The sequence below is a fragment of the Anopheles darlingi genome, chromosome 2 (assembly GCF_943734745.1).
Source record: "Anopheles darlingi chromosome 2, idAnoDarlMG_H_01, whole genome shotgun sequence".
NCBI classification, from domain to species: Eukaryota; Metazoa; Arthropoda; class Insecta; order Diptera; family Culicidae; genus Anopheles; species Anopheles darlingi.
Genome location: NC_064874.1, coordinates 37136903 through 37159402, shown reverse-complemented (window position 1 = coordinate 37159402; position 22500 = coordinate 37136903). Strand labels below are relative to the sequence as shown.

The 22500-nt window shown below is 49.1% G+C and overlaps 2 protein-coding genes across 2 annotated transcripts in view; both read left to right on the top strand.

The window, feature by feature from the left end:
- The window catches only part of LOC125948523 (uncharacterized), a 345242-nt gene extending 337028 nt beyond the window's left edge, over window positions 1–8214 (top strand). Inside the window, exon 10 of the transcript XR_007468596.1 lies at window positions 8202–8214. The gene's annotated coding sequence lies outside the window, so the exon portion shown is untranslated. The remainder of the gene's footprint in view (window positions 1–8201) is intronic.
- The window catches only part of LOC125948543 (headcase protein), a 114774-nt gene that overhangs the window by 59427 nt on the left and 32847 nt on the right, over window positions 1–22500 (top strand). The gene's annotated exons all lie outside the window — the stretch shown is intronic.

Below are 22500 nucleotides of genomic sequence, written 5' to 3'. Positions count from 1 at the left end.
ATTCCTTCCCCTGAAAACGAAAACATGAGACTTTTCTTCTGTGAACTCCAAATAAGCTAGACGCGCTGGCGCTGGCGCTTCGCTCTTCCTTAGCGAGAAGACCAAATTGGTTGGCGGCGGCGCCCCGTCAATTCCAGGTGCCTTTGTGTGAGCCAAACTTCTTCTCTTTCTGGTAAAGCCATTTCAGAGGGATGGTGCTGTTTTGATTTTTCATTTTCTGACGGTTTTTCGTGTGTGATTTGGCTGTGGCAGCAGACGTTAACGGAATTGCTGAACTCTCCGATTTGTTCCACAAAATTGCGTGATCATCACTTTTACTCTCACTCTAACAATTCGGGTGTGTCTATTCTGAGCTGACCACAAAAAATTGACCACGTTACGCCGCGCAGTCAGAAGACTGGTCAGTTATCATTGGCACAGAAGGTATGCTGATGCCATTGAACTTTCTCGCTTTAAGTCACTGATGAGCTCGTACTAGGACAACCGAACTTGGAAGTTATAAACGCAACTTAATAAGGATCAAGGGATCTAGTAAAACTATATCATTAAGTCTCAATTGTAGAGTCAATGATACAATGTGTAATAATAGAGGCTAATAATTGGATCGACATTCAAACCAACACCTGTTGCTTTGTAAATAATCGCTTTTGTATGAATGTTTTATGTGACAACTTGCGAAGCAAATGTAACCGATTGAAATACATCTTAAACACACTCTTGAGAGAGAAACCATCGTGTGGTGGCTCCCAGGAGCAGCATCATCGTGCTGATGTTTCCCATCATGCGGTCCTACGGACGTAACTATTCGAGGACAGTTTGGTACAGTTTGGCCCGCCGCGCGCTGTTGTGTTCGTCCCTGTGTCGCAAAGACGCTTGATTTACGGTTTTAGCGAGAGCCAGCAACAGGAGAAGAAGGACAATATCCACCAATGGCCGCGTGTGTGTTGTCTGATCCTGCTTGGTGTGAATGCGGCACACCGTGTCGATTGTTGTTCGTAGAGAGAAAGTGTGGCTAAGTGTGTAACCCTCCACTGTTGCTGCTAAACTGCGGTAAATCATTCCCGGTGCGTCGCGTCGTGTGTGACACTGCAGCACCCATACTGTGCTGCTGCTGCTGCTGCTGGTGGCCGCGGTCACCAAAGCGGATGTCCTTCGCGAATGACGAAAAAAATAAATAGAAAAGAATGAACTCCTCTTGTGCTTGGATGTGCTTTTGTTTAATGTTGAATCTTCTGCCGCAACCGATCATCATCACCACCATTATTGTTGCTTGTAAGGAGAAACGAAAGGATGTAGAAGTGTGTTTCGTTCCCGGGGAAAGTGTTTCACTTCCTTTCCACCCACCGCTCGTACGTGACCACAATTTCTGTTCCGATTGATAGTAGCCACACGTGTTTGACCGGAGAAAAGATTGCGGTATGGGAAAACCGGGTTGTACCATAGCTTTGCGGGGGGTTATACAACGATATATGATGGTCAATCGCGTAGTTCTGTTGGACACCAACTAACCCCTTAGGAAAGGGAGAATACAGAAAAGAAAGCAGAAGGGTGACTGGGAAGTTAATTTTTTCAATAGAGAATCAATTATCGGGAACAACACACATCGCTCTAGAAGAGAGAACTCGTGTTGTCTGGTTGGAGGTGACGATCTGTGATTTATAATCTCGGTATCAGTGGTGTCGATGGCGGTGTTGCTGTAATGATGATACACAGCACCCGATGATGATATCCTTGCGGTCACGTGCGCCAAGCGTTTGATCAAGGATTTCATCATTCTTCGGTGGTCAGGGCTTCCGGAGTGACATCAAATTTATTGCCCCGATCTCGCGTAATTCGTTCGTTTCGATTAGATTATTTATGGACACAGTTTTACTAATATTTCATTCTTTCCTTTCTTGTTCTTGCAGGTATGTTTCATAGTTTCACACAAAGATGAAAGGTCCTCTTTACTAAAACGACACGCGTTATAACGTAAGTGAATTTGACCATTTGGAGAGGGGAAAAGAGTTCCAGCATGGTGAAGACCAATTCTACTCCCCAAGTCTGACACTGTCTAAAAATAAGTTTTGTAGTTAAGACATTTTCTGTTCACAATTTTTATTGCTCTTCGAGGAAGAGAGGCGAAAAGCGGTGTCCATTTTCGTTTTTCGCAACAACATTGCGTTGTTGTTCGCACGATGGAGCGGTGCATTGCATGGATATGGCGTCCATCACCGTCGTCAAAGCCAGACAGGCGGCAGCAGCCCGGCCGCCGTCTTCTAATGCATTTGTTGAATGTGCGAAAAGAACCAATAGCAACTGATAAGTGTGTGTGTATTGGTGCGTTTTCATAGACCATTTCCTTCCCGGATACTACCACACACCACCACCCACCGACCGATCGTTTCGATTTCGTTCCGGAGCGGCCAAATTGAATGAAAGCGCCTGGGATGTTGGCATCCAACTGGACATACGCGCGCGGTCCTGAGACAAGCAGTGAACGCGTGGGCCAGGGAGCTGTGGAAAATGGTGGAGAAAACGACGGACGATAAAAATAAATTCCCCTGATCCCGTGGGCGGTGGCGGCGGGTGAATGGGCGAAAAAATGTTTTTAAAAAGCCATTTTGAATAAATAACCCATTTCGTGGGGGGGTTGAGGGAGGCCAGAGGATCAATTTCAATCTGTTGGTGGCCTCCCGTTTCCCGGGAATCGCATCCTTTGCATAAGACGAGCTAAAGAGAGGATTGCAAAGAGAGAGAGAGTGTGGGACTGGCTGGCGCTGGTGTGGCTTGTTGTTGCTGCTGCTGCTGCTTCTGAGTGGCCTGGTCCGAGGCCCGAGGATGAGCGACAGTAGTAGTAGTAGGTAAGGGAGGTAGCTGAAGCTGTGCAACCCCAAAAGATGATCAGACCGAGGAATGACATTAGTGCGGTCCTAAATAATGTCGTTTGCGTGATCCCCCGCCAGCTCAACTTACTGCTTTTTGAGGAAGGAGGGAGCATGAATATGTGTTGTCCTCTTTTGCTTATCATGAGCACAGTTTTTGGAAAGTTTGTTTTATCCCCTCCTTCCTCTAGCCTTTAACATTAGTCTGTGTGAAGGAGATCTATCTCGTGAATGAACTTTTAAACATACTATAACTTTTTATGGGATTGCAGATATGAGCGACGAAAGATGGTTTCACACACATACACACTATACTGAATTGAGAGCAAGTTTTGAGTCCAGGAGTCAACGAGCGCATACGACCATATGATCCTAGAACAACACACGGACACACCGTTCTTGTAGTGTGAACGCTGTAGTTGATGCACAGAGAGAACTTTAGCAGCTCCTCCGACGAGGAGAAGCACAAAGCATAATCCAGGAAAGTTTGTCCCGAGGGCAGTTAGTCTTATGTTTTTGACCATTTGAACTCTCTCTCTATCGCCCGTGTCCTGATGGGGTGTTGCAGAGTATATGCGTTGTGCTTCTTGTTTCTGTCTGCTTATGATGATAGAGGAAGTCCTCAAGTGTGCCCCCAAACCACCATCACCACCGTATACAGGACTTGGGGCGCATTCGTCGCCTGCATCGTCCTCTCGAAGGAAATGGAAATTTTTCACTTCTCTGATCTTCTGACGAGGGCCCCGTGTCGGTATGCAAATTTTGGTAACACCAGAAAAGAAGGAGAAGGAAATACTTTGCGCTCAATCCTGGAGGATGATCCTCGAGGGTGTGGGATTGAACTATCATTTTCACACAGCCAACCGATACTCCTCTACAGTAGTACCGTGTCCAGAGCAGAGCACACTCAACTCACGAACACGAATCACTACTCCACTTCTCAACATCATTCTAAACTTATCGGGCGTGTAGTAGTTGGACAATACGGACTGTCCCTTGCGCTGCTGCTCCCAGCGAATGGAGTGGAAAACTTGACAAAAACGCTCCCCTGGAGCCGTTTTCACTAACGGCAGTTAGAATGGTTTGACAGACATTGGGGCCTCCTCTGTCCACATCTGCTGCATCGTCTGTCTCTCGGGTGCTTCGTATCGAAGTTTTCATGAATTTGGTAATAAAAGAGATCGCGAGAGAGGGAGTCCCGACACCGATGATGAAAGAGTATTTTTCCAACATACATTTCCGCTCTGTTTCTACTGTTTTGAAATGGAATTTTCCTCAGAAGTTCATGGTGTGTCGGTGTATGTTTTGCATGCCCATATCGAGGCAGTGAACTTTCTATCTCATTTTACCACTGCTCTGTCCCTCCCCCTTTCGTTTCGGTTGTTGTTTCTGGTCTCCGTTTATTCCGTTCGTCAGCAGGAGAGAGCAGTCAAAGCAGCAGAGCTTTGCATCCAATTGAATTTTGTTTGGAAAATGGGAATGGTTTCCACACAGTTGTTGTCAACGCGTGTGTGTGATATGGATAGAAATTTGGCAAATGGTGTACTCCCTTCCCCTTTCTTTCTCCAATGCTCTAGTAGAGCAGCAGGTCGACCGGACACAGGAGATGGAGAGAAAGACAATCAACATTTACGATACGACTCGACTGCTGCTGCTGCTAGGGGAAGCTTTTAGTGAAATGATACGACGGAAGGAAGGAACGAACTATATGCTGGCCTCGTTCGGCTCCGGGGTTGGAACCAAGCCTCAAACTTTCACTAACGGATGCAGTTGTGATTGATTTTATGAGCTTGCGAACGTGGTGCTGCATGCATGCTTTGCTCTGCTGCAGGGGGGACGACCGTTCGCGCTCGTAACGGATGTTATCTGTCGCACGACGAGGACATTTCGCCGCCCCACCCAGCGGCAAGACAACGATTTCTCAACTTTTGCGTACCGCACGGGAAAGGATGCCTGAAGATGTGGTGGCAACGAAGGAGAAAAGGAGAGAGAGGAAGCGAGGAGAGCATATGTTTTTTGGGACAAGCGAAAACAAGATGCTCATCTTTTGGCTTTGGTGGCCAGTTCCCATGAACTCTGGCAGCAGCATGCATCGGTTTTATTTTTTACTTCTCAGCGAGTTTATGTTGAGTCGAGGCGAGGCAAGTATATGAAAAATGCAACTGCATATCGCACACACCCCTCAGCAGGAGGAGCATACATGGCGCGGAATTGCATCTCGAGGATAAAAATAGTCTTGCTGTTGTTGTTGCTGTCGACATCGTTTGCGGTTTCGTTCCCGTTTGGCAGCGAGTGCAGTTGACATCTGAACCTTTTCTCACCGCAACAGCAGCATTTCCGTTCGCCGTTCGTTATGCTGCGGCTGCTGCTGCTTCTGCTTCGGAGTGCATGCGGCATTAATTTGGTTTCTTTTTACTTTTAGGGATCTTTTCGCCAATAAAGAGAGGACCTTTAACTGCTTGTCCTGGCTTGTTGTTGTGGGCCGTCGGCCGATGGAAACGGAGGAGATGTATGTAGAGAGGGCCGCTGCTTTTACCACCAATGTCGGGTGTATCATCATCTCGCGCATATGGTTGCCACGACGACCCGAGTTTTTGACAAACCACCGGCAAATATCCTCGAACACAGAGAGAAGGAGGAAGAGCGGAGCGGGCTGTCCATTGTATCGTGCGTTGCATAATGAAACATATCTCGCCCGCCCGCCGCACGGCTGTGGTGCAATGTGCGAATGAAACTTGAAAAATGAAACGCAAACCCCGGACACACTAACCGCTACTCCACGGGCCACTGCCAAAAAGCATGACTGATGATGATTGCGTTTCATTCATCAAATTTTAAGCCCCCTATCGCTTCTCTTCCTCACCGGCGGGTTTCTTGCGGATTGCTGCATGCCAGACACACAAACACACTGAGGAGGTCCATGTTTGGTCGTCTGTTTTTTGTGGTCGCGTTAATTTTGGGGCCGCGCGTGCATGTAGCATGCGTGCGTGTCGTGTACTGTGTACCACTCCAGTTGGTGGCGCGACACTCATTGAGTATGCAGCTGATATGTAGCCCCGTGCGATGTGCAATATGTGCAGTTAAAACACTCTGCTCTGCGACCACAGAAGCGCACTGGCCCCGAACCCCGAACCGAAAGTACTGCCGTGCTGCTGCTGCTGCTGCTGCTGCACGCCGTTTTGCATATATGCCCACGGATTCGTTTGGTGGTTTTCGCTCGTGCACCACCGCGCTCCTCATCTCTTACTCCTTTCGTTCATCTTGAAAACGGTGCTGTCGCGCCTACCCCTCAACCCAAGCCCTTTTTCCTCGTTTTCTGTCCTGCAGTAACTGCAGCAACAACACTCGCCGCTGCTCGTTGACGTATTTTCATTTGTCTGCGCCACCAGTCAGTTAGTCAGTCAGTCAGTCAGTCAACCAGCCCACCACCAAGAGCACAGTCTCGGGGCGGTCGGTCGGTCGGTTAGTAAGTCTGTCAAGCAGCAATCTACGAAATGCGTTTCGGTTCGACATATAAATTACAATGTATGATCCTCAGCGCGAGCAAAGTAAAGCAGCAGCGGGGTGCAGAGAAGAGAGAGGCGGAAAGCGATGAAGGAAAAGGCATTAAGAGAAAGATGGTTAGTGGCGCGAGAGGAGGGGAAACCCTACAAGCGCCACTTCTTCTTCTTGTGTGAATGTGGGCCCTGAGCCCCGTGGGTCTCTGGTGTTCTATGGGTTGCGGATGAGAGGAATAAATATTCATTTCTTACGCGGCGTCGGCGGCAGCGGCAGCGGCGACGTCGTTGCAGTTTTTTGGGGCCACACATTCATCGGTCATATTCAAGAGTTCCCCCCGAAAAGCACTTATCGAAAGGTTGTACAAAGAAGAAGGACCAACTGTTGTGTTGCTGCGAGGAAGCGACGGTGTGTGTTTGGTGTGGTCATCTCGATCATCGTCCATTGATCACTCCACAAAAAGCAGCCCCCCTTCATTGTTTGGCATTGATCTTGGTGTTTCGGGTGTTCGGAACCGCAAAGGAGGAGACTGACACAGTATCTTTTGATTTCCTATAAGCTTTATTTAAGCAACCCTGAACCTCTGCTGGCTGGCTGGCTGGCGATGATGCTACAATGTTGCTTCGCCAAATGGATCTGTTTTTCATTTTTTGCGGTCAATGCTCCTCGTAAAATGTGGCCGCATTTTTTTTTCTGTTACTGTGTGTGTCTGTGTGTGCTTTATTGCTTTTTCGATGAATGATTTATGCTGGGATGCATTTCTGCACCACTCACCCGCAACCGTGTCCCTTTGTGTCCGGTTGTGGTGGTCCCATATCAGGTTTTAAATTTTGCGTTTTCGATTCGATATAGGCCAATCGTAAAAGAGATTTTCACTTTTATGATTCTTTTTTCGGTTGTCGCGTTATAGCTTTCTTATTCAGATTTGTGTTGTTTTTTTCAATTTCTTTTGTTTATTTTTTGTTTAATACTATCTTTTTGTGAAGTTAGTTAAGTTAACCTCATTTCAGTGACTTTTTTGACGTCTTTTTTTTTGGGGAGGGGATCCATTTAGTTATTTGATGTGGTGTCCAGTCCGGAGGGGCCTCCGGGTGTGTGTATGTGTGTGCCACTGACAGGCCACTTTGTGAGACTAAACGAGATGATGTGCAACGAAAGGGAACACCAAAAGGAGGGAGCAAGAGATGCTCTCCATCTTGTCACATACCCCAGGACCTTGGTTACTCCAGGACTAGAGGACTAAAGGAGATCGTATGAGTTACAGGCAATGACAGCAGCAGCAGTTGTTATTATTACTCCCCACACAGAGCGAATCCGCACACCGCACACAACACAAACGGATAAGAATGACTGAATGGCCAGTTTGTGTGTGATATTTCGTCGTTTTTCGATTCGTTTTCAGTCTAGGCCACCACCAAGGCGACGACCACCATTGGGTCCTGTTGTAGGCATTGGTTTTCAACCAAACTCATTTCTCTGAGCTCAACCACCACCCAGTCATCACCAGCCAGCCCTTTTCTACCGTACGTTCGGTGAAGAGGTTCTTTTTTGGGCTGCGTTTTGGGTATGTATCGTTGGCGGCCTGTCAAGGGAACCAAGGAGGAGTGCTGGTTGGTGATAGCAAAAGCAAGCAGAAGTAGAAGAGGAACAGGAAGAGGGACGGGGGCTGGTGGTTGGTTAGTCAGCCAGACGACAGCGACAACAACGCCGCCAACGATGACGATGACGACGACGACGACGCCGGTGATGATGGAGGCGGCGGCTGTGGCTCTTTGGAAATTGCATATGCAACATGCGATCGAGCCACTCTCTCTCGGAGTGTCCTGGCGTGTGGAAAAGGAGAAACAGAGGCTTTGCGTTGTGCCTCTTGTGCCCCCGTGCCCGTGTGTGTGCGCCTGAAGTGTGCATTGTTATTAAAATATGATGCATTTGGGTGGCGTTCATTTGTTTGTACAATAAAGTACGCGAAGAATGTGAATGAAAGCTGGCATATTGGGGTGGGCGGTCGGCTGGCCGGCAAATAACAAAAAAAAAAGTGAAACGAAAAAGAAACTCCAAAAAGTGTAAACCAAAGGCTCGTAGGGTGGCCGCCGCCCTTCAAGTGGAGAGGGTTGCCGCTGAAAACTTAAAATAATATGAACGACGAGCAGGGGGACGCACCGCGAACCCTCGTGGACTCCAGAGGGGCCAGAGGAGTATCACACAAGGTTCCGGGGCCGCCGTCGTGCAAGGTGAGAGGAGAGAGGGAGTGTAAAAGCAAATGCCCGCTTGAGGCCCGCTTGAGGCCCGCCGACGAATGACAGAACGAAGACGACGCGCACGTTGGCTTTTCCTTCCTTGGTGCAGCTGCAGCGCGCCGTGCAGATTGTCGTCGGTGTTGCGCAGTTGTGTCATTTTTCGTTTTTAAATATTTGCAAAAGACACACACACACACACACGCATAAGGTTGGTTGGCCGCCGAGTCGCTGGCCGCCTGGTCGCCGTTTTCTGCATCCTCTTCGCGATATTGTGTATGATGGATTGTTTGCAAACTTGTGGCCCCGAGGGTGAGGAATGGGCGGTTATGACGGTCTCCACCCTGGCCATCCGCACTCTTGAGGAGAGAGGCAGAGGGTTTTTTTGGCGTGTTGATGAATGGCATATGCCACACACTCACTACTCACTTTCTTCAAGTTCCTTTCTCGATGCATCGCCAGTTGCATATTGTGTCGTTTTGATGATGATGATGAACATGATGGAGCTCCCTCTCCTCTACATGTGGTTCTTGTGTGCGCGAGTGTATTAAGAGGAGGATAAACTTTTGGGACCGTTTGTTGTTTGCACTGTTGTTCCTTTTGCTCTCTGGTGATCCTGGGGGTCTGCTGCTGCTGTTGTTTGGTGGTCGTCTTAATTAGCACTGATGAAGTAATTCGACTTCATTTGTCGCTTTCTTTGCTCTTTCACTTGATGAGCCCCCCTGATGGCGGTGATGACGACGACTGCCGCGTTCTCCGTGATCCTTCTTCTTCTGTCGTTCATCAAACATCAAAACAAAAACCATAAAAATCCATGATACATTGCTGCTGCTGCTTGGAATTTAGGGGTTGAATTAGTTCGGACCAAAAAGGACCATTATTCCCGTTCGAATTTGAAGCAATTCAGGGCTTTTATAAGGCCCTAAAATAGCCACCAAGAGGAGAGAGTCTGCGTCAAGGATCGATTTTTGTGGCACAATATACCAGGAGCCAGCAGTGTGTACTCAAGGAGAGCAGTTAAACGAACGCGCCGAAAAAGAGGACGTGCTGCTGAGGTCAGAGTGTATCGTTCGCACATGATTGATGATCGTTACCACCACCACCACCACCAGACGCAATCAGACCTCCGTCGCGTTCCTTTCGCATTCCTCTGTACAACAGCCACCGCTGAGCTCTCTTCCGGTACGGCACTCCTTGGCCGTCGTCGGTTGCTCCTTGTGGGGGGGACCGCTGGTGTATGTGGTACGACTGGCGGCGGCGCTACACATTCCGGACAGTCATCGCTGGTTAATGACTTGCTTGGGTGTTGCTTCGGTTTCGAATTAGATTTGCCTCCTTTTAAACAGCGTCGCCAAGGAAGAAAGAGAGAGTCAGAGAGAGAGCCCGAGAGAGAAACAGAGAGAAACAGAGAGAGAGACTCCGTCGCCGGTCTAATACGATGCTCCAGAGGCCATTACCCTCGAGAGAGTTCCTTCGAGCCGTCGGGGTTTTTTTTGGGGTTGTTCCTCTCTTGCCTTTGTCGGCGGCCTCATGCGCCACGAGCAGCAGCAGCATCATTAACGTGGATTTCCGATTTGCAAAATAAAAGCGAAGAAAACAGCTGATTACTTAGTGTTGTGTCCCTCGTCGCACATGCTGCTGCTGCACACACGATGACGATTTATTTGTGTTGCGCGCCGCGCGCATACTCACTACTGTCGCAATCACGAAGCGCGGGGCCATTACTGGATCTGCAGACTCTTCTAACGCGAGTTCGAGACCGCTGTTGTGGCATTTTATGGGTTTTATATTTATTTATTTATTTGTTTATAATCCACCCGACAAACCGTCCTCCAACAGCACCAGCAGCAGTAGCAGCAGAGAGTTTCGGAGAAGAAGATGAAGTCTCGACTCGATCCACTTCTCAATACCACCACACTCTGGTGATCTCTCTGCATCATAGCTTTTTTTTGTAATATTCTTTGTCCAAATTTTACCTTTTTTGGTGGACTCGACTTCCAGAACCGTCGTCGTCGCCTCTACTGTTTTATTGCCGGATTTTTTGCCGGACTTGATACGTTCGTTTGGGTTGCATTTTGTTTGATTTCTCTCGGCGGAGTCGTCGTCGTCGCGTCGAACGCACCGATCGATCGCGATCGCATCGATCTCCATCTGTTCCCTCCTCGGTGGAGTGAAGTGATATATCCTACAACCGCTGCCGTGTCTCTTCAGCTGAGCGGCGGCGAGAAGATAAGATGATGGTGCTTGTTGCCGTGTGTGTGCTGTGTTTGCATTTCGTTCGCTCAACACTTTTATGGCGCTACTTGAATGATGGTTGCCTGAACGCCGCGCGCCCAACATATTCTCTCTCAGTCCCATCTGCTGCCCATCGATCCAACTTCCTTCGGTGCAATTAATCCATCGTTACCGCTCTCTTAAATCAATGATCAATGCGCGCGCCCCCCATGTCTCGCATAGTCACACAGACACACTTCCAAAGATTCATTCATTCGCAGCTCTTCTTAGTGTTAACAGCCAGCCCTCTCCCGCTCGTTATAGGACGAGAAATTATGTTCAACTTTCCAATTTTATGATTCAATTTCAATTCCCACCCCACCACACACCACACACCTTAACGACCATAATCACATCATCTCCTCATCACGGTTTTGGCAAAAAAAAGCCCTTGGAGCTCTGTCGGTCTCGTGGTCCAGGCGAGCGGGGCTTTTTAAAACCATCGATGCCGAGTGATGCGAAAAATGTGCCATCGCGCGCTTAATGATGACATCACCGTGTCTTGGCCACCTCCAACCCTCGGCTCATACCACCTGCGAGCACCGGCCATGCAGTAATGCGCACCGGCGACGACAACGTCGAGTTTTGTCAAGAGGAAGGAGCTCCAGCGGCGACGGGTGTGTTAAGACAAATGTGTGCCACGGAGCCGCGTCGTCCTCGTGCTGCGGATCTTCAATTTGTCTTCGACCCCCACCCGCTGGAGACGTCAAACACACCTCTCCGGTGGTCCCCCCTTCCCTAGTCGTCGCAACGGTTGGTTGTCGGTTGTCGTGAGAAGGTGTTGATTGCTTTTTTCTCGAGTACCACTCCGACAGGGCAACAGCAGCAGCAACAGCAGCAGTTGAGGTTGATCTTCGATTGACAGCTGGTGTCATATGTTGCGTCTGGTTGCGCTCTCTAGCACATCCGGTCGGAGAGACGCGAGAATTACGCAAATCGGCAAACACACAGCAAAAAGGTAAGGTGCATTGGCCTCTCTCGAGCAACACAAGACAAGGTAGCAAATAATACTCGATTTTTGGCCACACTCTTGTGTTGTGTATATGGTCCGACATCCGTTTCAGGACAAAATCCCCCCCCAGGAAAGGGGCTCGAATGATAATTGTGCGCAGCTAATACCCTCCTGTTCATTCTCTATAAGGACTTACGTATACAATGGAGGCGGACAACGGGAAGTCCCGTCTTGGGGGAATAATTTGCACTTCTCCTAGTTAAACTGGTCGCCGCGCACACTTTCGCGTGGCTCTCGCTCGCGCCATTAACAATTACTGCTAATAGTTAATTAATTACCGCGCATGAGCTTCTGTGTGTGCATGCGCATGTGTGTGTGTGTGTGCATCGGTGCAGAGGTGAGTCAGCAGAAGAGTTGTGGGTGCCTGCACTTAACCTCCCTCCCATTTCTGCTCTCGAGGTGCTGCACTCGATCGGCGGTCGGTCCCACCAGCGGCTGTAATAGAATGAAATTTATTAGAAAAATGCATTCAACCCGTGAGCGACCTCTTGGACCTCCTCCTGGACCTGTGCTTCCTTCTCCTTACACACACACACCTCACTTGGTGCTGCTGCATCCTGTGAGCGTGCGCGTGCTGTCGTCAATAAAATCATTTTCTCAAGGGAACTGTCGAATGTCTTTGGCACTTGCGCTGGCTCTGGCTCTGGCTCTGGCTATCTCCTCCACTCTTTCGGTGTCTCCTACACCGAAGGGGTGCCGTGCCCCCGTGTGCTCGATGCACACACACAGGGGGTGGCCAATAGCAGCAGCAGCGGCGGGGCATTGGCCGCTTACAAGGTAAAGGCGCACGCAAAAGGCCAGCCACAACTACTCCTCCTCTATCTCGGTCAGCAGCAGCTACCGCTACATGCATGCGCGTGTTTGCTCCGTTGTGTGGCCGTCATCGTCATCATCGTCGTCGTCGTCGTCAGCTGGCAGTAAAACTGCATTAGAAAACGTCAGAAAAGGGCACAACGGCACCGCAGGTCTGACCGACCGACCGATCGGCGTGTGGGAATGGGAGTCTTTTGCAAAGCTATTACATAAATCGTGCCTAGGATGACATGGCCCCAGCGTCGTCGCAAGCTCGTCTGGGCGAGAGGATGCTAAGTGCGTGCATGCATGCATGGTCGCCACCGGAGAGGTAGTAGTGACCACGAGAGGAGGAGATAATCATTTTACGCCTCGTTGTGTGGTGCGTTCGCACCACCAGACTGACCGGACGCGACATCTCTCGGGGTGTGTTCGGAGTTCACATTCCAGCACCGTTGTGCATATGGCGCTGGTTGGTGCTCCATCATCAATAAACACACCATCACTATTCGAGTTGCTGCTGCGTCCAGGTCTCCTCACATTTTGAACTCTTCGGGTCGTCGTCGGTGATCTGGCGGAGAAGTGCATCTGGTTGCAAATTTATGAATAAGGGAGCTTGGAACAGCTCACTGTAAGGGGAATGCCCGTTCTACTTACAACTGTGTGTCCCGATAATGATGAACTGGCCTATTGAGGCTGAGGGTTCTCTTTCTTGTTTACAGTATTGATCACCGCGCGATAAGCTAGAAATGGCGGGGAAAAAATGTCTCGATTTGTAATTCCATACTTGACCTGACCACAAATAAACGATCTCACGTTTGTTCTTGTCACAAGCAGCCAGCAGCCAGCGATACGATCCAAGTAACCGAAGTAGAATTATAGCTGTCACTATACTGCTGCTGCAGATCGAGAGTTGGTTGGTTACAGTAGGCCGGTGGTGTGTACCTGGAGTGTGTGTGTGTGTGGTGACAGTTAGCTAGAATAAAAAGAGAAGAGAGACGCCAGGAGAGTTAGGTGGTGATCGGGAAAAGTCAAGGCATACCACCACCACCACCACCACCATCACCACCTGCTCTTCGCCATCTGTGCGGTTTGATTGAGGACCTTCTACTCCCTGTGACACGACAATGGGACACGCAGCACAGCGGCAGCGGGGAGGGAAGGGGGCTACCTTCGTGCTCGTTGCTAAATGATTCGTGGTGGAATCAGCATCGATGCAATGCAGGGATCGGTGGCGTGCGCGGTAACTGACGGACGATCGATCGATCGGCGGTCGTTTGTGTTCTAAAGCGTGAAAAGGGCCCAAGATCGTTGGCCGGGCAGTGGTGTGTGCATGTGAAGTGGATAGAAATATTATCTCATTTGATATGCAAAAAAGGCAGAGCAAAGCACCTCCTCCTCAGGCCTCTCTTGAACACAAACTACACTCAGCAGGGCTTACTGCGATCGTCGTCGTGCTGGTTGCTGTCGATGTGCACTAGAAACTAATCTGTCTTAGAACACAACCTCCCCCCCCGATACGGTAAAAAGGCGCCGCTGTCCACCTCCACCCGCTCGGTATGCATACTCCGTAGTGTGTAGAACGTCATTCCTATAGCCGGCTTTGACAGGTAGTTCGAGGTCGGACATTAGCCTACTAAGCGGCCATAACGCCGTGGCGCTTGTGTGTACAGTCCTGCTTCGTGTGCGCGATGCTGTGTGTGTGTTTCCAGTCTGCTTAGGTTTAGCTGGATTCTAAACACATCGACCCTGGGGTTTGTTTGTAATTAAACTGACGTAACGAGAACGACTCGTGCGTCGCACTTGACAGCTCACATCGTGTGTGTGTGTGTGTGTGTGTGTGCCGTGACTGCCGTATTTGTTTCACAAATTTACCCGATGTGGATTGATCTGTCGAGCGTGAGAAGGCTTATCCGATGGCCTGTTGCTGGTTCGGAATGCCATTACCATTATGCGATAATGATCGGCGTTTTGCATAATGCTTCCTTTTGATAAGCGACAATCTACTTGTTGCTGCTCGGTAAACAAAACACACCGAAAAGCTTAATCGCTGAGCGATATGTGTGTATGCCCTAGTTCTTCCTCCAAGGCTTCCGGAGTCCGGAAATCACCGCAGGCCTCGTGTCCGACGAAATTAGTAGCAAACAAAGTCGTCACCGTACAGCAGCAGGATGCTGCGTTTCATGCGGTTGTCAGTGCAAGCGATAACCTTACTTTTGAACCCTGTGTGCTGTGCACCACATTTGCCGGATTGCCAAATTCGAAAGCGTGGCTGGCCTGGCCGCGCTGCTGGTTGCTACTCTTTCGTGCAGTTGCACCCCCGTAATCGTTGGTGTGCAAAAGAGTGAACATCTCCGCTTTCGTGTGATAAGCGCTGAGAAACAGCAAGTTGGGGGCCAGAAAGGCCGCATGAGACTGTTATTGTTGTGAGTCACATGATAATGGCTTCTCCCCGAGGCTATTGCATCATCACTGAGGCAGAGAGGAAGGAAGGGAGGGAGTGGAACGCTTTTGATAAGCCCCAAGCCCTGGCAGTAGTCCACCGCCAAACGCGCGAATCCATTGACGATGACCCTTAGGCGCGAATGACTGCTTCGCGACCAAGAAGTAGCATGATAAGATATGTTATGACATTCTGTATTGTGTGGGGTGTGTGTATTTGCGATTGCACATCTTTGACATACATTTCCGACTGTTTTGTAATGTGGTGGTGGTGGCCGGAAAGTAGAATATTATAGACCTCAAGAATCTATCGTGTGCACAAAATTCACTTATAAGCGTATTTTTTCCCTCCTGTTCCTCATATCTAATCTCAACCCAACAATTCCATTGCGCCGCAGAAAAGTCGCAACTACACGCTCTCGAATCGGTCATTAAACCGTCCGGAGGCCATCGGGGGGGAGCACACGCTTTCCAATTCGATTTTGCATCTAAGACAATGTCCACACTAACGCACATCCCTTTTGCATATGTGTTCCGTGTGGATTGATGCCTTGGCTGGCGTGCTGGTTGGCTGCTGATCTGCTGCTGCTTCCTTTCAGAGTTGGTCTGTGCTCCGGGCGGCGGCGCGTACATTCAACTTTAGCATTCCAGAGACGACACTCGCTCATTTGAATTACATAAGGATGCTAAAAGCGCCATACACCACAAGCCGCCGCCGTGCGTGTGTCGATTGGGACTGGGGTTTTAAACGTTTCAGCTATGGACGGATTTAGATTTGATTCCACTTCTCGAGAGACACACGGACGTGGACACAAAACTCCAACGAACAAAAAAAAAACAGTTCTTCGGCCTGTTGTTGTGCGCCTTCATCTGGCGCACGTTGCGGTCGTTTTCGTTGCATTTTTAATTGAATTAAATTTCGGCCTCCCTTCCATCCGTCGCGCGCATGCTGTGCTGTGCTGAGGTGCGGCGGGGGCTACGTGTTGATAAGCGAAGAATAAGCAAACAGACGGGGAGCTTCCTCCACGCAATCGTCGTCAGACGGTCTGGATGGAAGTGTCTGGATTTCCGGGAGGAGAAGCGACCGTTCTAACCTTCGTCAATCACATGCTCTCCGGGGCGGGGCGGAGGTAGTGCTGACTTTTCGTCGGTTCCGTGCGCCATTTTTAAATCCCTCTTTTCGGTGGTCGCCGTCTGTCAGAGGAAGAGTGTTGTGTGTAGTGGAAGGGAGAGGGGATGTCGTATCCGCGAGTTGCTGGAGTTTCCCTTTCGTCTCTCGTTGACGGTCGACGGCACTGATAGCGGAATAAGTTCGGACTGAATAATTCACCTCCCAAAACGAATCCTGGGGTAAAGTATATATACCCTCAAGGTCTCTTGAGGTCGCTCCACCGGAACGACGACGACGACGGCGGCATGTCAGTGACATTTCGTCTTGACCTTTCGTTCCCTTCGTCCCGGGCTGAAGTTCTGCCTTTAAATGTCCATTTGTCGTCGTATGCCGTATTCTAATGGGATTCCGTGCATCTCTGAGAAGGCCACCACTACCGTTAGCGTGGGAATTTTGTGGGATAAATAGAAATAAAACAAAAGTGTGGTGCAGGGTACAGTGTGGTGCTGTAGGCATCCCCGAGTCTCTCTTTCTCTATTCCTGGAGGGTTCCTGGTCCAGCGGAATTTCCCTATGTAGGATTCAAAGAATCTAGCTGACTCTTGAGGAGGAGCGATTACACAGAGGGAGGTGATCCATTTTGATCTCTGGTCTGTGGACGGTTTTACTTTTCTTCTATTTGGTCCGCCGTCCGGCCTTATTGGACTAAAAGGAACTTTCGGGCGGACATCGCCGATGATAAAATATGCAAATCCATTAGTCAAGGGAGAGAAGCAAGACCGAAACGTTGCTGCTCTTCCTGTTATAGCCGGTATTTTGGGGTAGCTCCTCGTAGAAATCGAGTCCGAAGGCACACACTTTGCGGGATGTGTCCATCCCGGTTTGCTTTCGATATCAATAGCGAAATCGATACGAGCGCACAGTTTAATTCGATGGATTTGCTTTTGCGCGATGAATTAACATTCTTGAGGGGGAAGAGATGGTCCATTCCTCTCGAAAGACTAACTCAACTGTGGTGTGGTAGTCGCAATAGATGTCCGGGAATCGTCAACAGGTTGGTTAGGTGTGCCTCCAGGATGATTGTTTGAATTATTCACCACGTGTAGCATACAACGCCGCGCGTTCCCCCCCAAGTGCAGCAGAGGGCGGGTAGCATTGAACTTAAATCCGACTGCTTTGAATTCGTATGCACAGCTGGAATACCATATACCATGTAGAATGGAGTAAATCACTTCTACGGTTCTTGCTACTCTGCTAGCACTGTGCAAGGCGTTTACATTTGACTCTGGCCAACAACAGTACACTGTTCTTCTCCCGGTGCACCATGTGTTCGGGGATTTCCAGCTTTTTTCAATAGATTTGTGTGTGTCTGCATGTGTACTTTTTGTGGCAGGTTTTTGACTCTCCCTCTGTAGATGTGGGGGGTCAGAAGCACGAAAGCATAAAATCACAGAACTGATTAATTATTCATAATGTGTGGTGCATACGAAACACTTCTTTCTTTCACACCACCACCACCCATGCGAGAGAATGGTTGGAAAAACTTTGTTTCATTTCCTTCCACTTGCTCCACGAGCACACATTGTGTGATGCCCCGGATCCTTGTTCTTTGTGTGCAACGTTTTTTGGGGCTCAAAGCAGCAGCGAGTGTTGAAGTTGAGTGTTAAGCGAGCTTAGACCGCTGAGAGAGAGATGATGTGGTGGTGGAGGTGGCTGGTATGTTCTCTCGTTATGTTTGAGTGAAATTTTATGAATAATCATAAACCACCTTAACGATAGCAGAGCGGGTATTATTAATTAATTTTAAACCGCTTAACCACCAATCACCTTCGCGAAAAGATGGAAGGAGAAGGAGAAGGCCCCTATTAACACTCAACATGAGATGATGGTGGGTTGGGCGCCAAGCAACTTCCTTTTAAAATTCAATTCACTTTAACGAATTGTGCGTGGGTTAACTGTCTGTCTTCGAGACGACGACGCACGATCTCGTTACCAAGTAATGCCTTTTTTCTTCCAATTAATTCAGACCACAGGAGGAGAGGTCGTGTGGTCGTCGGAGTCTGGTGGCCTATCGGAGCACGCCGCCGCCTTCAGAACCGTGGTACTTCCGCTTTAATAATATCGATCGTAAAAATCGTGTAAAACATGTCACCATCATCGTTTGCTTCCTCTCTCTGCTCTTGTGTGCGTGTGTTAGGCCTCGAACGCCGCTCAGCTGTTGCAGGCCTCAGGTTCAAGCCTCCTACCCACGTGTAGCGCGGTGGGCCTATTTTGTGAGAAAACTCGCCTCTGCTTCTTCTTTTACTACTTCTACTAATGCTGAGAGACAGAGAGAGCGAGAGAGCGAGAGAAAGCCTAAATGGAGGCGCCACTGGTGGCTCCAAGTAGCCATGGGCAGGAAATGATGCTGAAACAGTTGAACTTTGGTCCTCGATGAGCGACGAGGTCGTCCTTTCGACGGGAAAAAAGGAGGCCCGTTCCGTCCGTGGTCGGTCGGCCGGTAATGGTTGGATTACACGAACCTTTTGCCGACTGGTGTGGTGGCCGGCGACGACATCATATCAAGGTCAGGAAAAGCGTCTGCGAGAGCAACCCCCATAAAGACTGTCGAGAGAGAGAGAGAGCAAGAGAGCAAGATGGTGATAGGCCTACGCCAAGAGTTTTCCACGTTTTGCCATCAGTTTTTCCTTCCGCACTCTGTTGGGGAAGAAGCTCGCGAATGCGCAGACACCACCACCACCACCACCACAAGCAATCGAGAAAGCCTTCTGAAGGTGGTGCAGGTTTTGCTCTGCATGGGCGCGAGAGTGACGAGTGTCTTGTGTGTTCCGTGGTGAACTTTGCCGAAGATTTTCTTTCTATTTTTTCCTCCCATTTTTTATGCTGTGGTTTGCTTGCTGCCTGCCGTCTGGTGATTTGCACGTGTTATTGGTGAATGAAAAACAGACCATTTGACGTGTGTGTGTTCATGGTTGTGTTGCGTGTAAGTTGATGTGCGCCGGCGGCATTCTTGATGTGACGTTTCACCGAAGAGAGCATTCGGACGCCACCGTATTATTCAGCTGTCTTGGATGGTGAAGAAAATAAGAATTTTTATGGGCACGTTGCTATACTTTGCTCCCTCTCTTTCTCTCTTTTCTCCATTTACACAGCATGCTTTTAGAGGATGTATTGTGTGTAAGCACACGTCGCCTGGCATTCCCATACATCTCAGGGCATCTAAGATAGTGAAGGCAGAACACCATCACCCCTGGTTGTGTTGGGTTGTGGTGGGGGAAGAGAGCGATTATCGTGTGCCAGCTGATAACATGTTAATGTCGGGCTTTCCACACAACACAATCCATTCGGCAGCGTGCTCTGTGCTGGCATTCCATTCGACTTAATTCATGTGTGAGAAGATATTCACGCAGTCGGTGGTGATCCTGTTCGTTTTGTGGCTTTCAACGCAGAGGAGCTTTACGAAGAGAAGAAGGAAGAAGCATACCCCGTCCGTCCGTTCGTCTGTCCTTCCAGTCACAGACGGGAGTCACTCCGTGCTGCTGGCTGGCATTGGCCGCCGAGCGCGCGCGGGCTCTGGATTATGGTGTGGTCGTTAGCAAAATTGATTGCGCCAGTAACGCACGCACGCAGAGCGAACAACAAAGCTCTGATCTTTCGAGAGCATTTCGTGAATGTGTCGAGGAGATGTTGTCCGGGGAGGGGGACGGAGAAGCGCAATTGTAGGGAGAAATAGATCGCTTTCTGTTCGAGCACTTATGCTGCCTCTTGAACACACAAGAAAAGGACGACGGCCACGACGATGACGCGATGGATTTTTTTTTTCGCTCGAGTGGATCGCCACCACACTGTACTGTGTGGGGGGTCAACGATGCGAAAATGTGTAGTCCTTCGTCGTGTCTCCTCTCCACACACACATTAGCATCGTCGTTGCTGACGAGAGATGCTAAGGAAGGATAATTGTTTTGCAAAATGACCGATAAGCTGTTCTGCTGCTGCTGCTGCTGCTGCTGCTTGGTCGTTGAATGGGCAACTAATGTGCTTCTTCTTGAGCTTTTTCTCGTTTTTCATGCTACACTGTGTGTGTGTGTGTGTGTTCTCCGGTCTGTGCATGCTGCAAAATGGTTGCACTGTTGTGTTGTATTTGAAGTGGGAGATGAAGAAATGTGTTTTGTTTTTTCGAAAATAAAATTCCAATTTGTGCGGCGCTGCGACGGCTACATATGACCACGTCGGGGAGGAAGAAAATGATTTTGGCTAGCGAAAATTATCCTTTCACGTGTTTTGCTTCACGAAATCAAGATCAAATTACGACCGGTTTTATGTTGAAGGGCGGGAAGATGTTGAGCGTCACAACGACACGAGTGGCGGGGGATCGAAGAAAACAAAATCCTAATCGAATCCAATTTTGCTGCTGTCATTCTCCGATGCTCTTCTGCCTCCCGAGAAGGGAAAGGCGCTTCGCGTGCAAAGATCAACACACGCTGAACACTCGTTAATGTGCTTTGCCGATTCATGATCGAGAGGAGAAGAGGGGAGAGAAAGTTTATCGTATGCCGGGGTGGTGGTGCACCGGGAGCTTTTCGCAGCTGGTGGCCTAACCAGCCAGTTAGCAAAAACATTCACATTGGAGTGACATAGCGACACTAAACCTTCTCCTTTTCCTACTGTCCCTGTCCCTGGTCTGTTATGCTCCTTACGTGGAATGCACGAGGGCAAAGACTCCATTCCTGACGGTGGTGCAGAGGCGGGCCCTTCCTTCGGTGCAATGTGCGCTCCGTCCGTCTCCAATTTTGCTACTCTTCACACACACGAGACGTGACGGATATTGATTTTCCTGCGCTTTTCCCGTTGCTGCTTCCGTTTCTTGTTTTGTTGTAGCTTTCCTTCAAATGATTGACGGAAGGAAGTTGCACACCGACCGACCGACCGAGCGACCGATGGGAGGCGCATTCCTCGTCAAATGCCATTCCTCTTACTACCCAATGCTGCTGCTGCTGCTGCTGTCTTGCATCAGCATTTTTTCCGCATATTTCAAAATGAGGAATCTCCAACCGTCATCATCCTACGCGGTGGCGCGACGGTGGTCGTGGGACGTCCTTTCAATCAGCAAAAGGGGTTATGAACAAGACACACACTAGCGCAATCGGAACGCGTGAACGCGGTGAAGGAAGTGTATAGTATAGTCCAATGGGTATTCCGTTTTATGGTGTTCGGTTTCGGTTCGTTCGATATTCGGTCTTCAGTGGTATCCATGGGGCCGCTGTAGGGTTCCTGGAGTCGTCTTCAGGTGACGAACTGACAAGACTCGTCAGTGACAGCGAGAGAGAAACGCTCCTTCATCGGAAAATGGTTCAGGGGAGAAGAGGAAGACAGGGGGGGGGGGGGGGGGGCAGGCAGCCAGGCCACATGTATACCCTCAGCCCCCTCCCGGGGCGTTCGATGAATTTGCCGGGAATTTTCCAAGATGTCGTTGTTGTTGTTGTAGACCGCGAAGTTTGATGTCCTTTCGTCGATCTCTTCGACGACAGAAGCGTGCTCGCGGATCGATAGCACCATCAAATCCGTCGTGTGTGTGTGTGTGTGTGGGGTGTATGTGTGTAAAAGTCATCATAAATTTGGCTTATTTTCAGCAAAACATAGCTTTTCATAGCCACAGGTGCTGACGCGAGGAACGAGGGAACTCTCAATCATTCCGCAGTCCGCGGCGCAGTTCTGCCTTGATATGACGACGGCGAAGGAGGGGGGTTGAAAGAGGATTGTGCAGTGGTTCGTCTGATCATATCTCTGGCTGATTGCTTCTTTATGAGATGCTTTGCTTTTGCCCCCCAAAAATGAGATGGGAATGACTGAATTGACAAAATCCGGAGATCAATCGCGGTCTTTGCTGTAGAGAAATTGTGTCCTTTAACCAATGTAACTTTATTGAAACGAATTCGTTCGTATGGGAATTGTTTACATCAATACCAAAGGGATATTTTATTTTAGGTAACATTTGGTTATCTTTTACTAGTTGACCCCGCAAACTTCGTTCTGCCATTCAACTATTGAAGCCTTCTTGAATGTCGGCTGCGCAATCCTATACTTTAGCATCTGATTATTTTCGCAATTTTTGTTCTAATCACAATAATCACAAAAACTTAAACCACTTGACAAATCTCCGTTGTAATACAAAATCACGAATCAACCGACCCATCCTTGATTTGCACAAACCAATCGTTCTCTGGTCTGTTGGCTTTAGAATGGTCAAATTAGATTAAGAATATCAAATTCATCG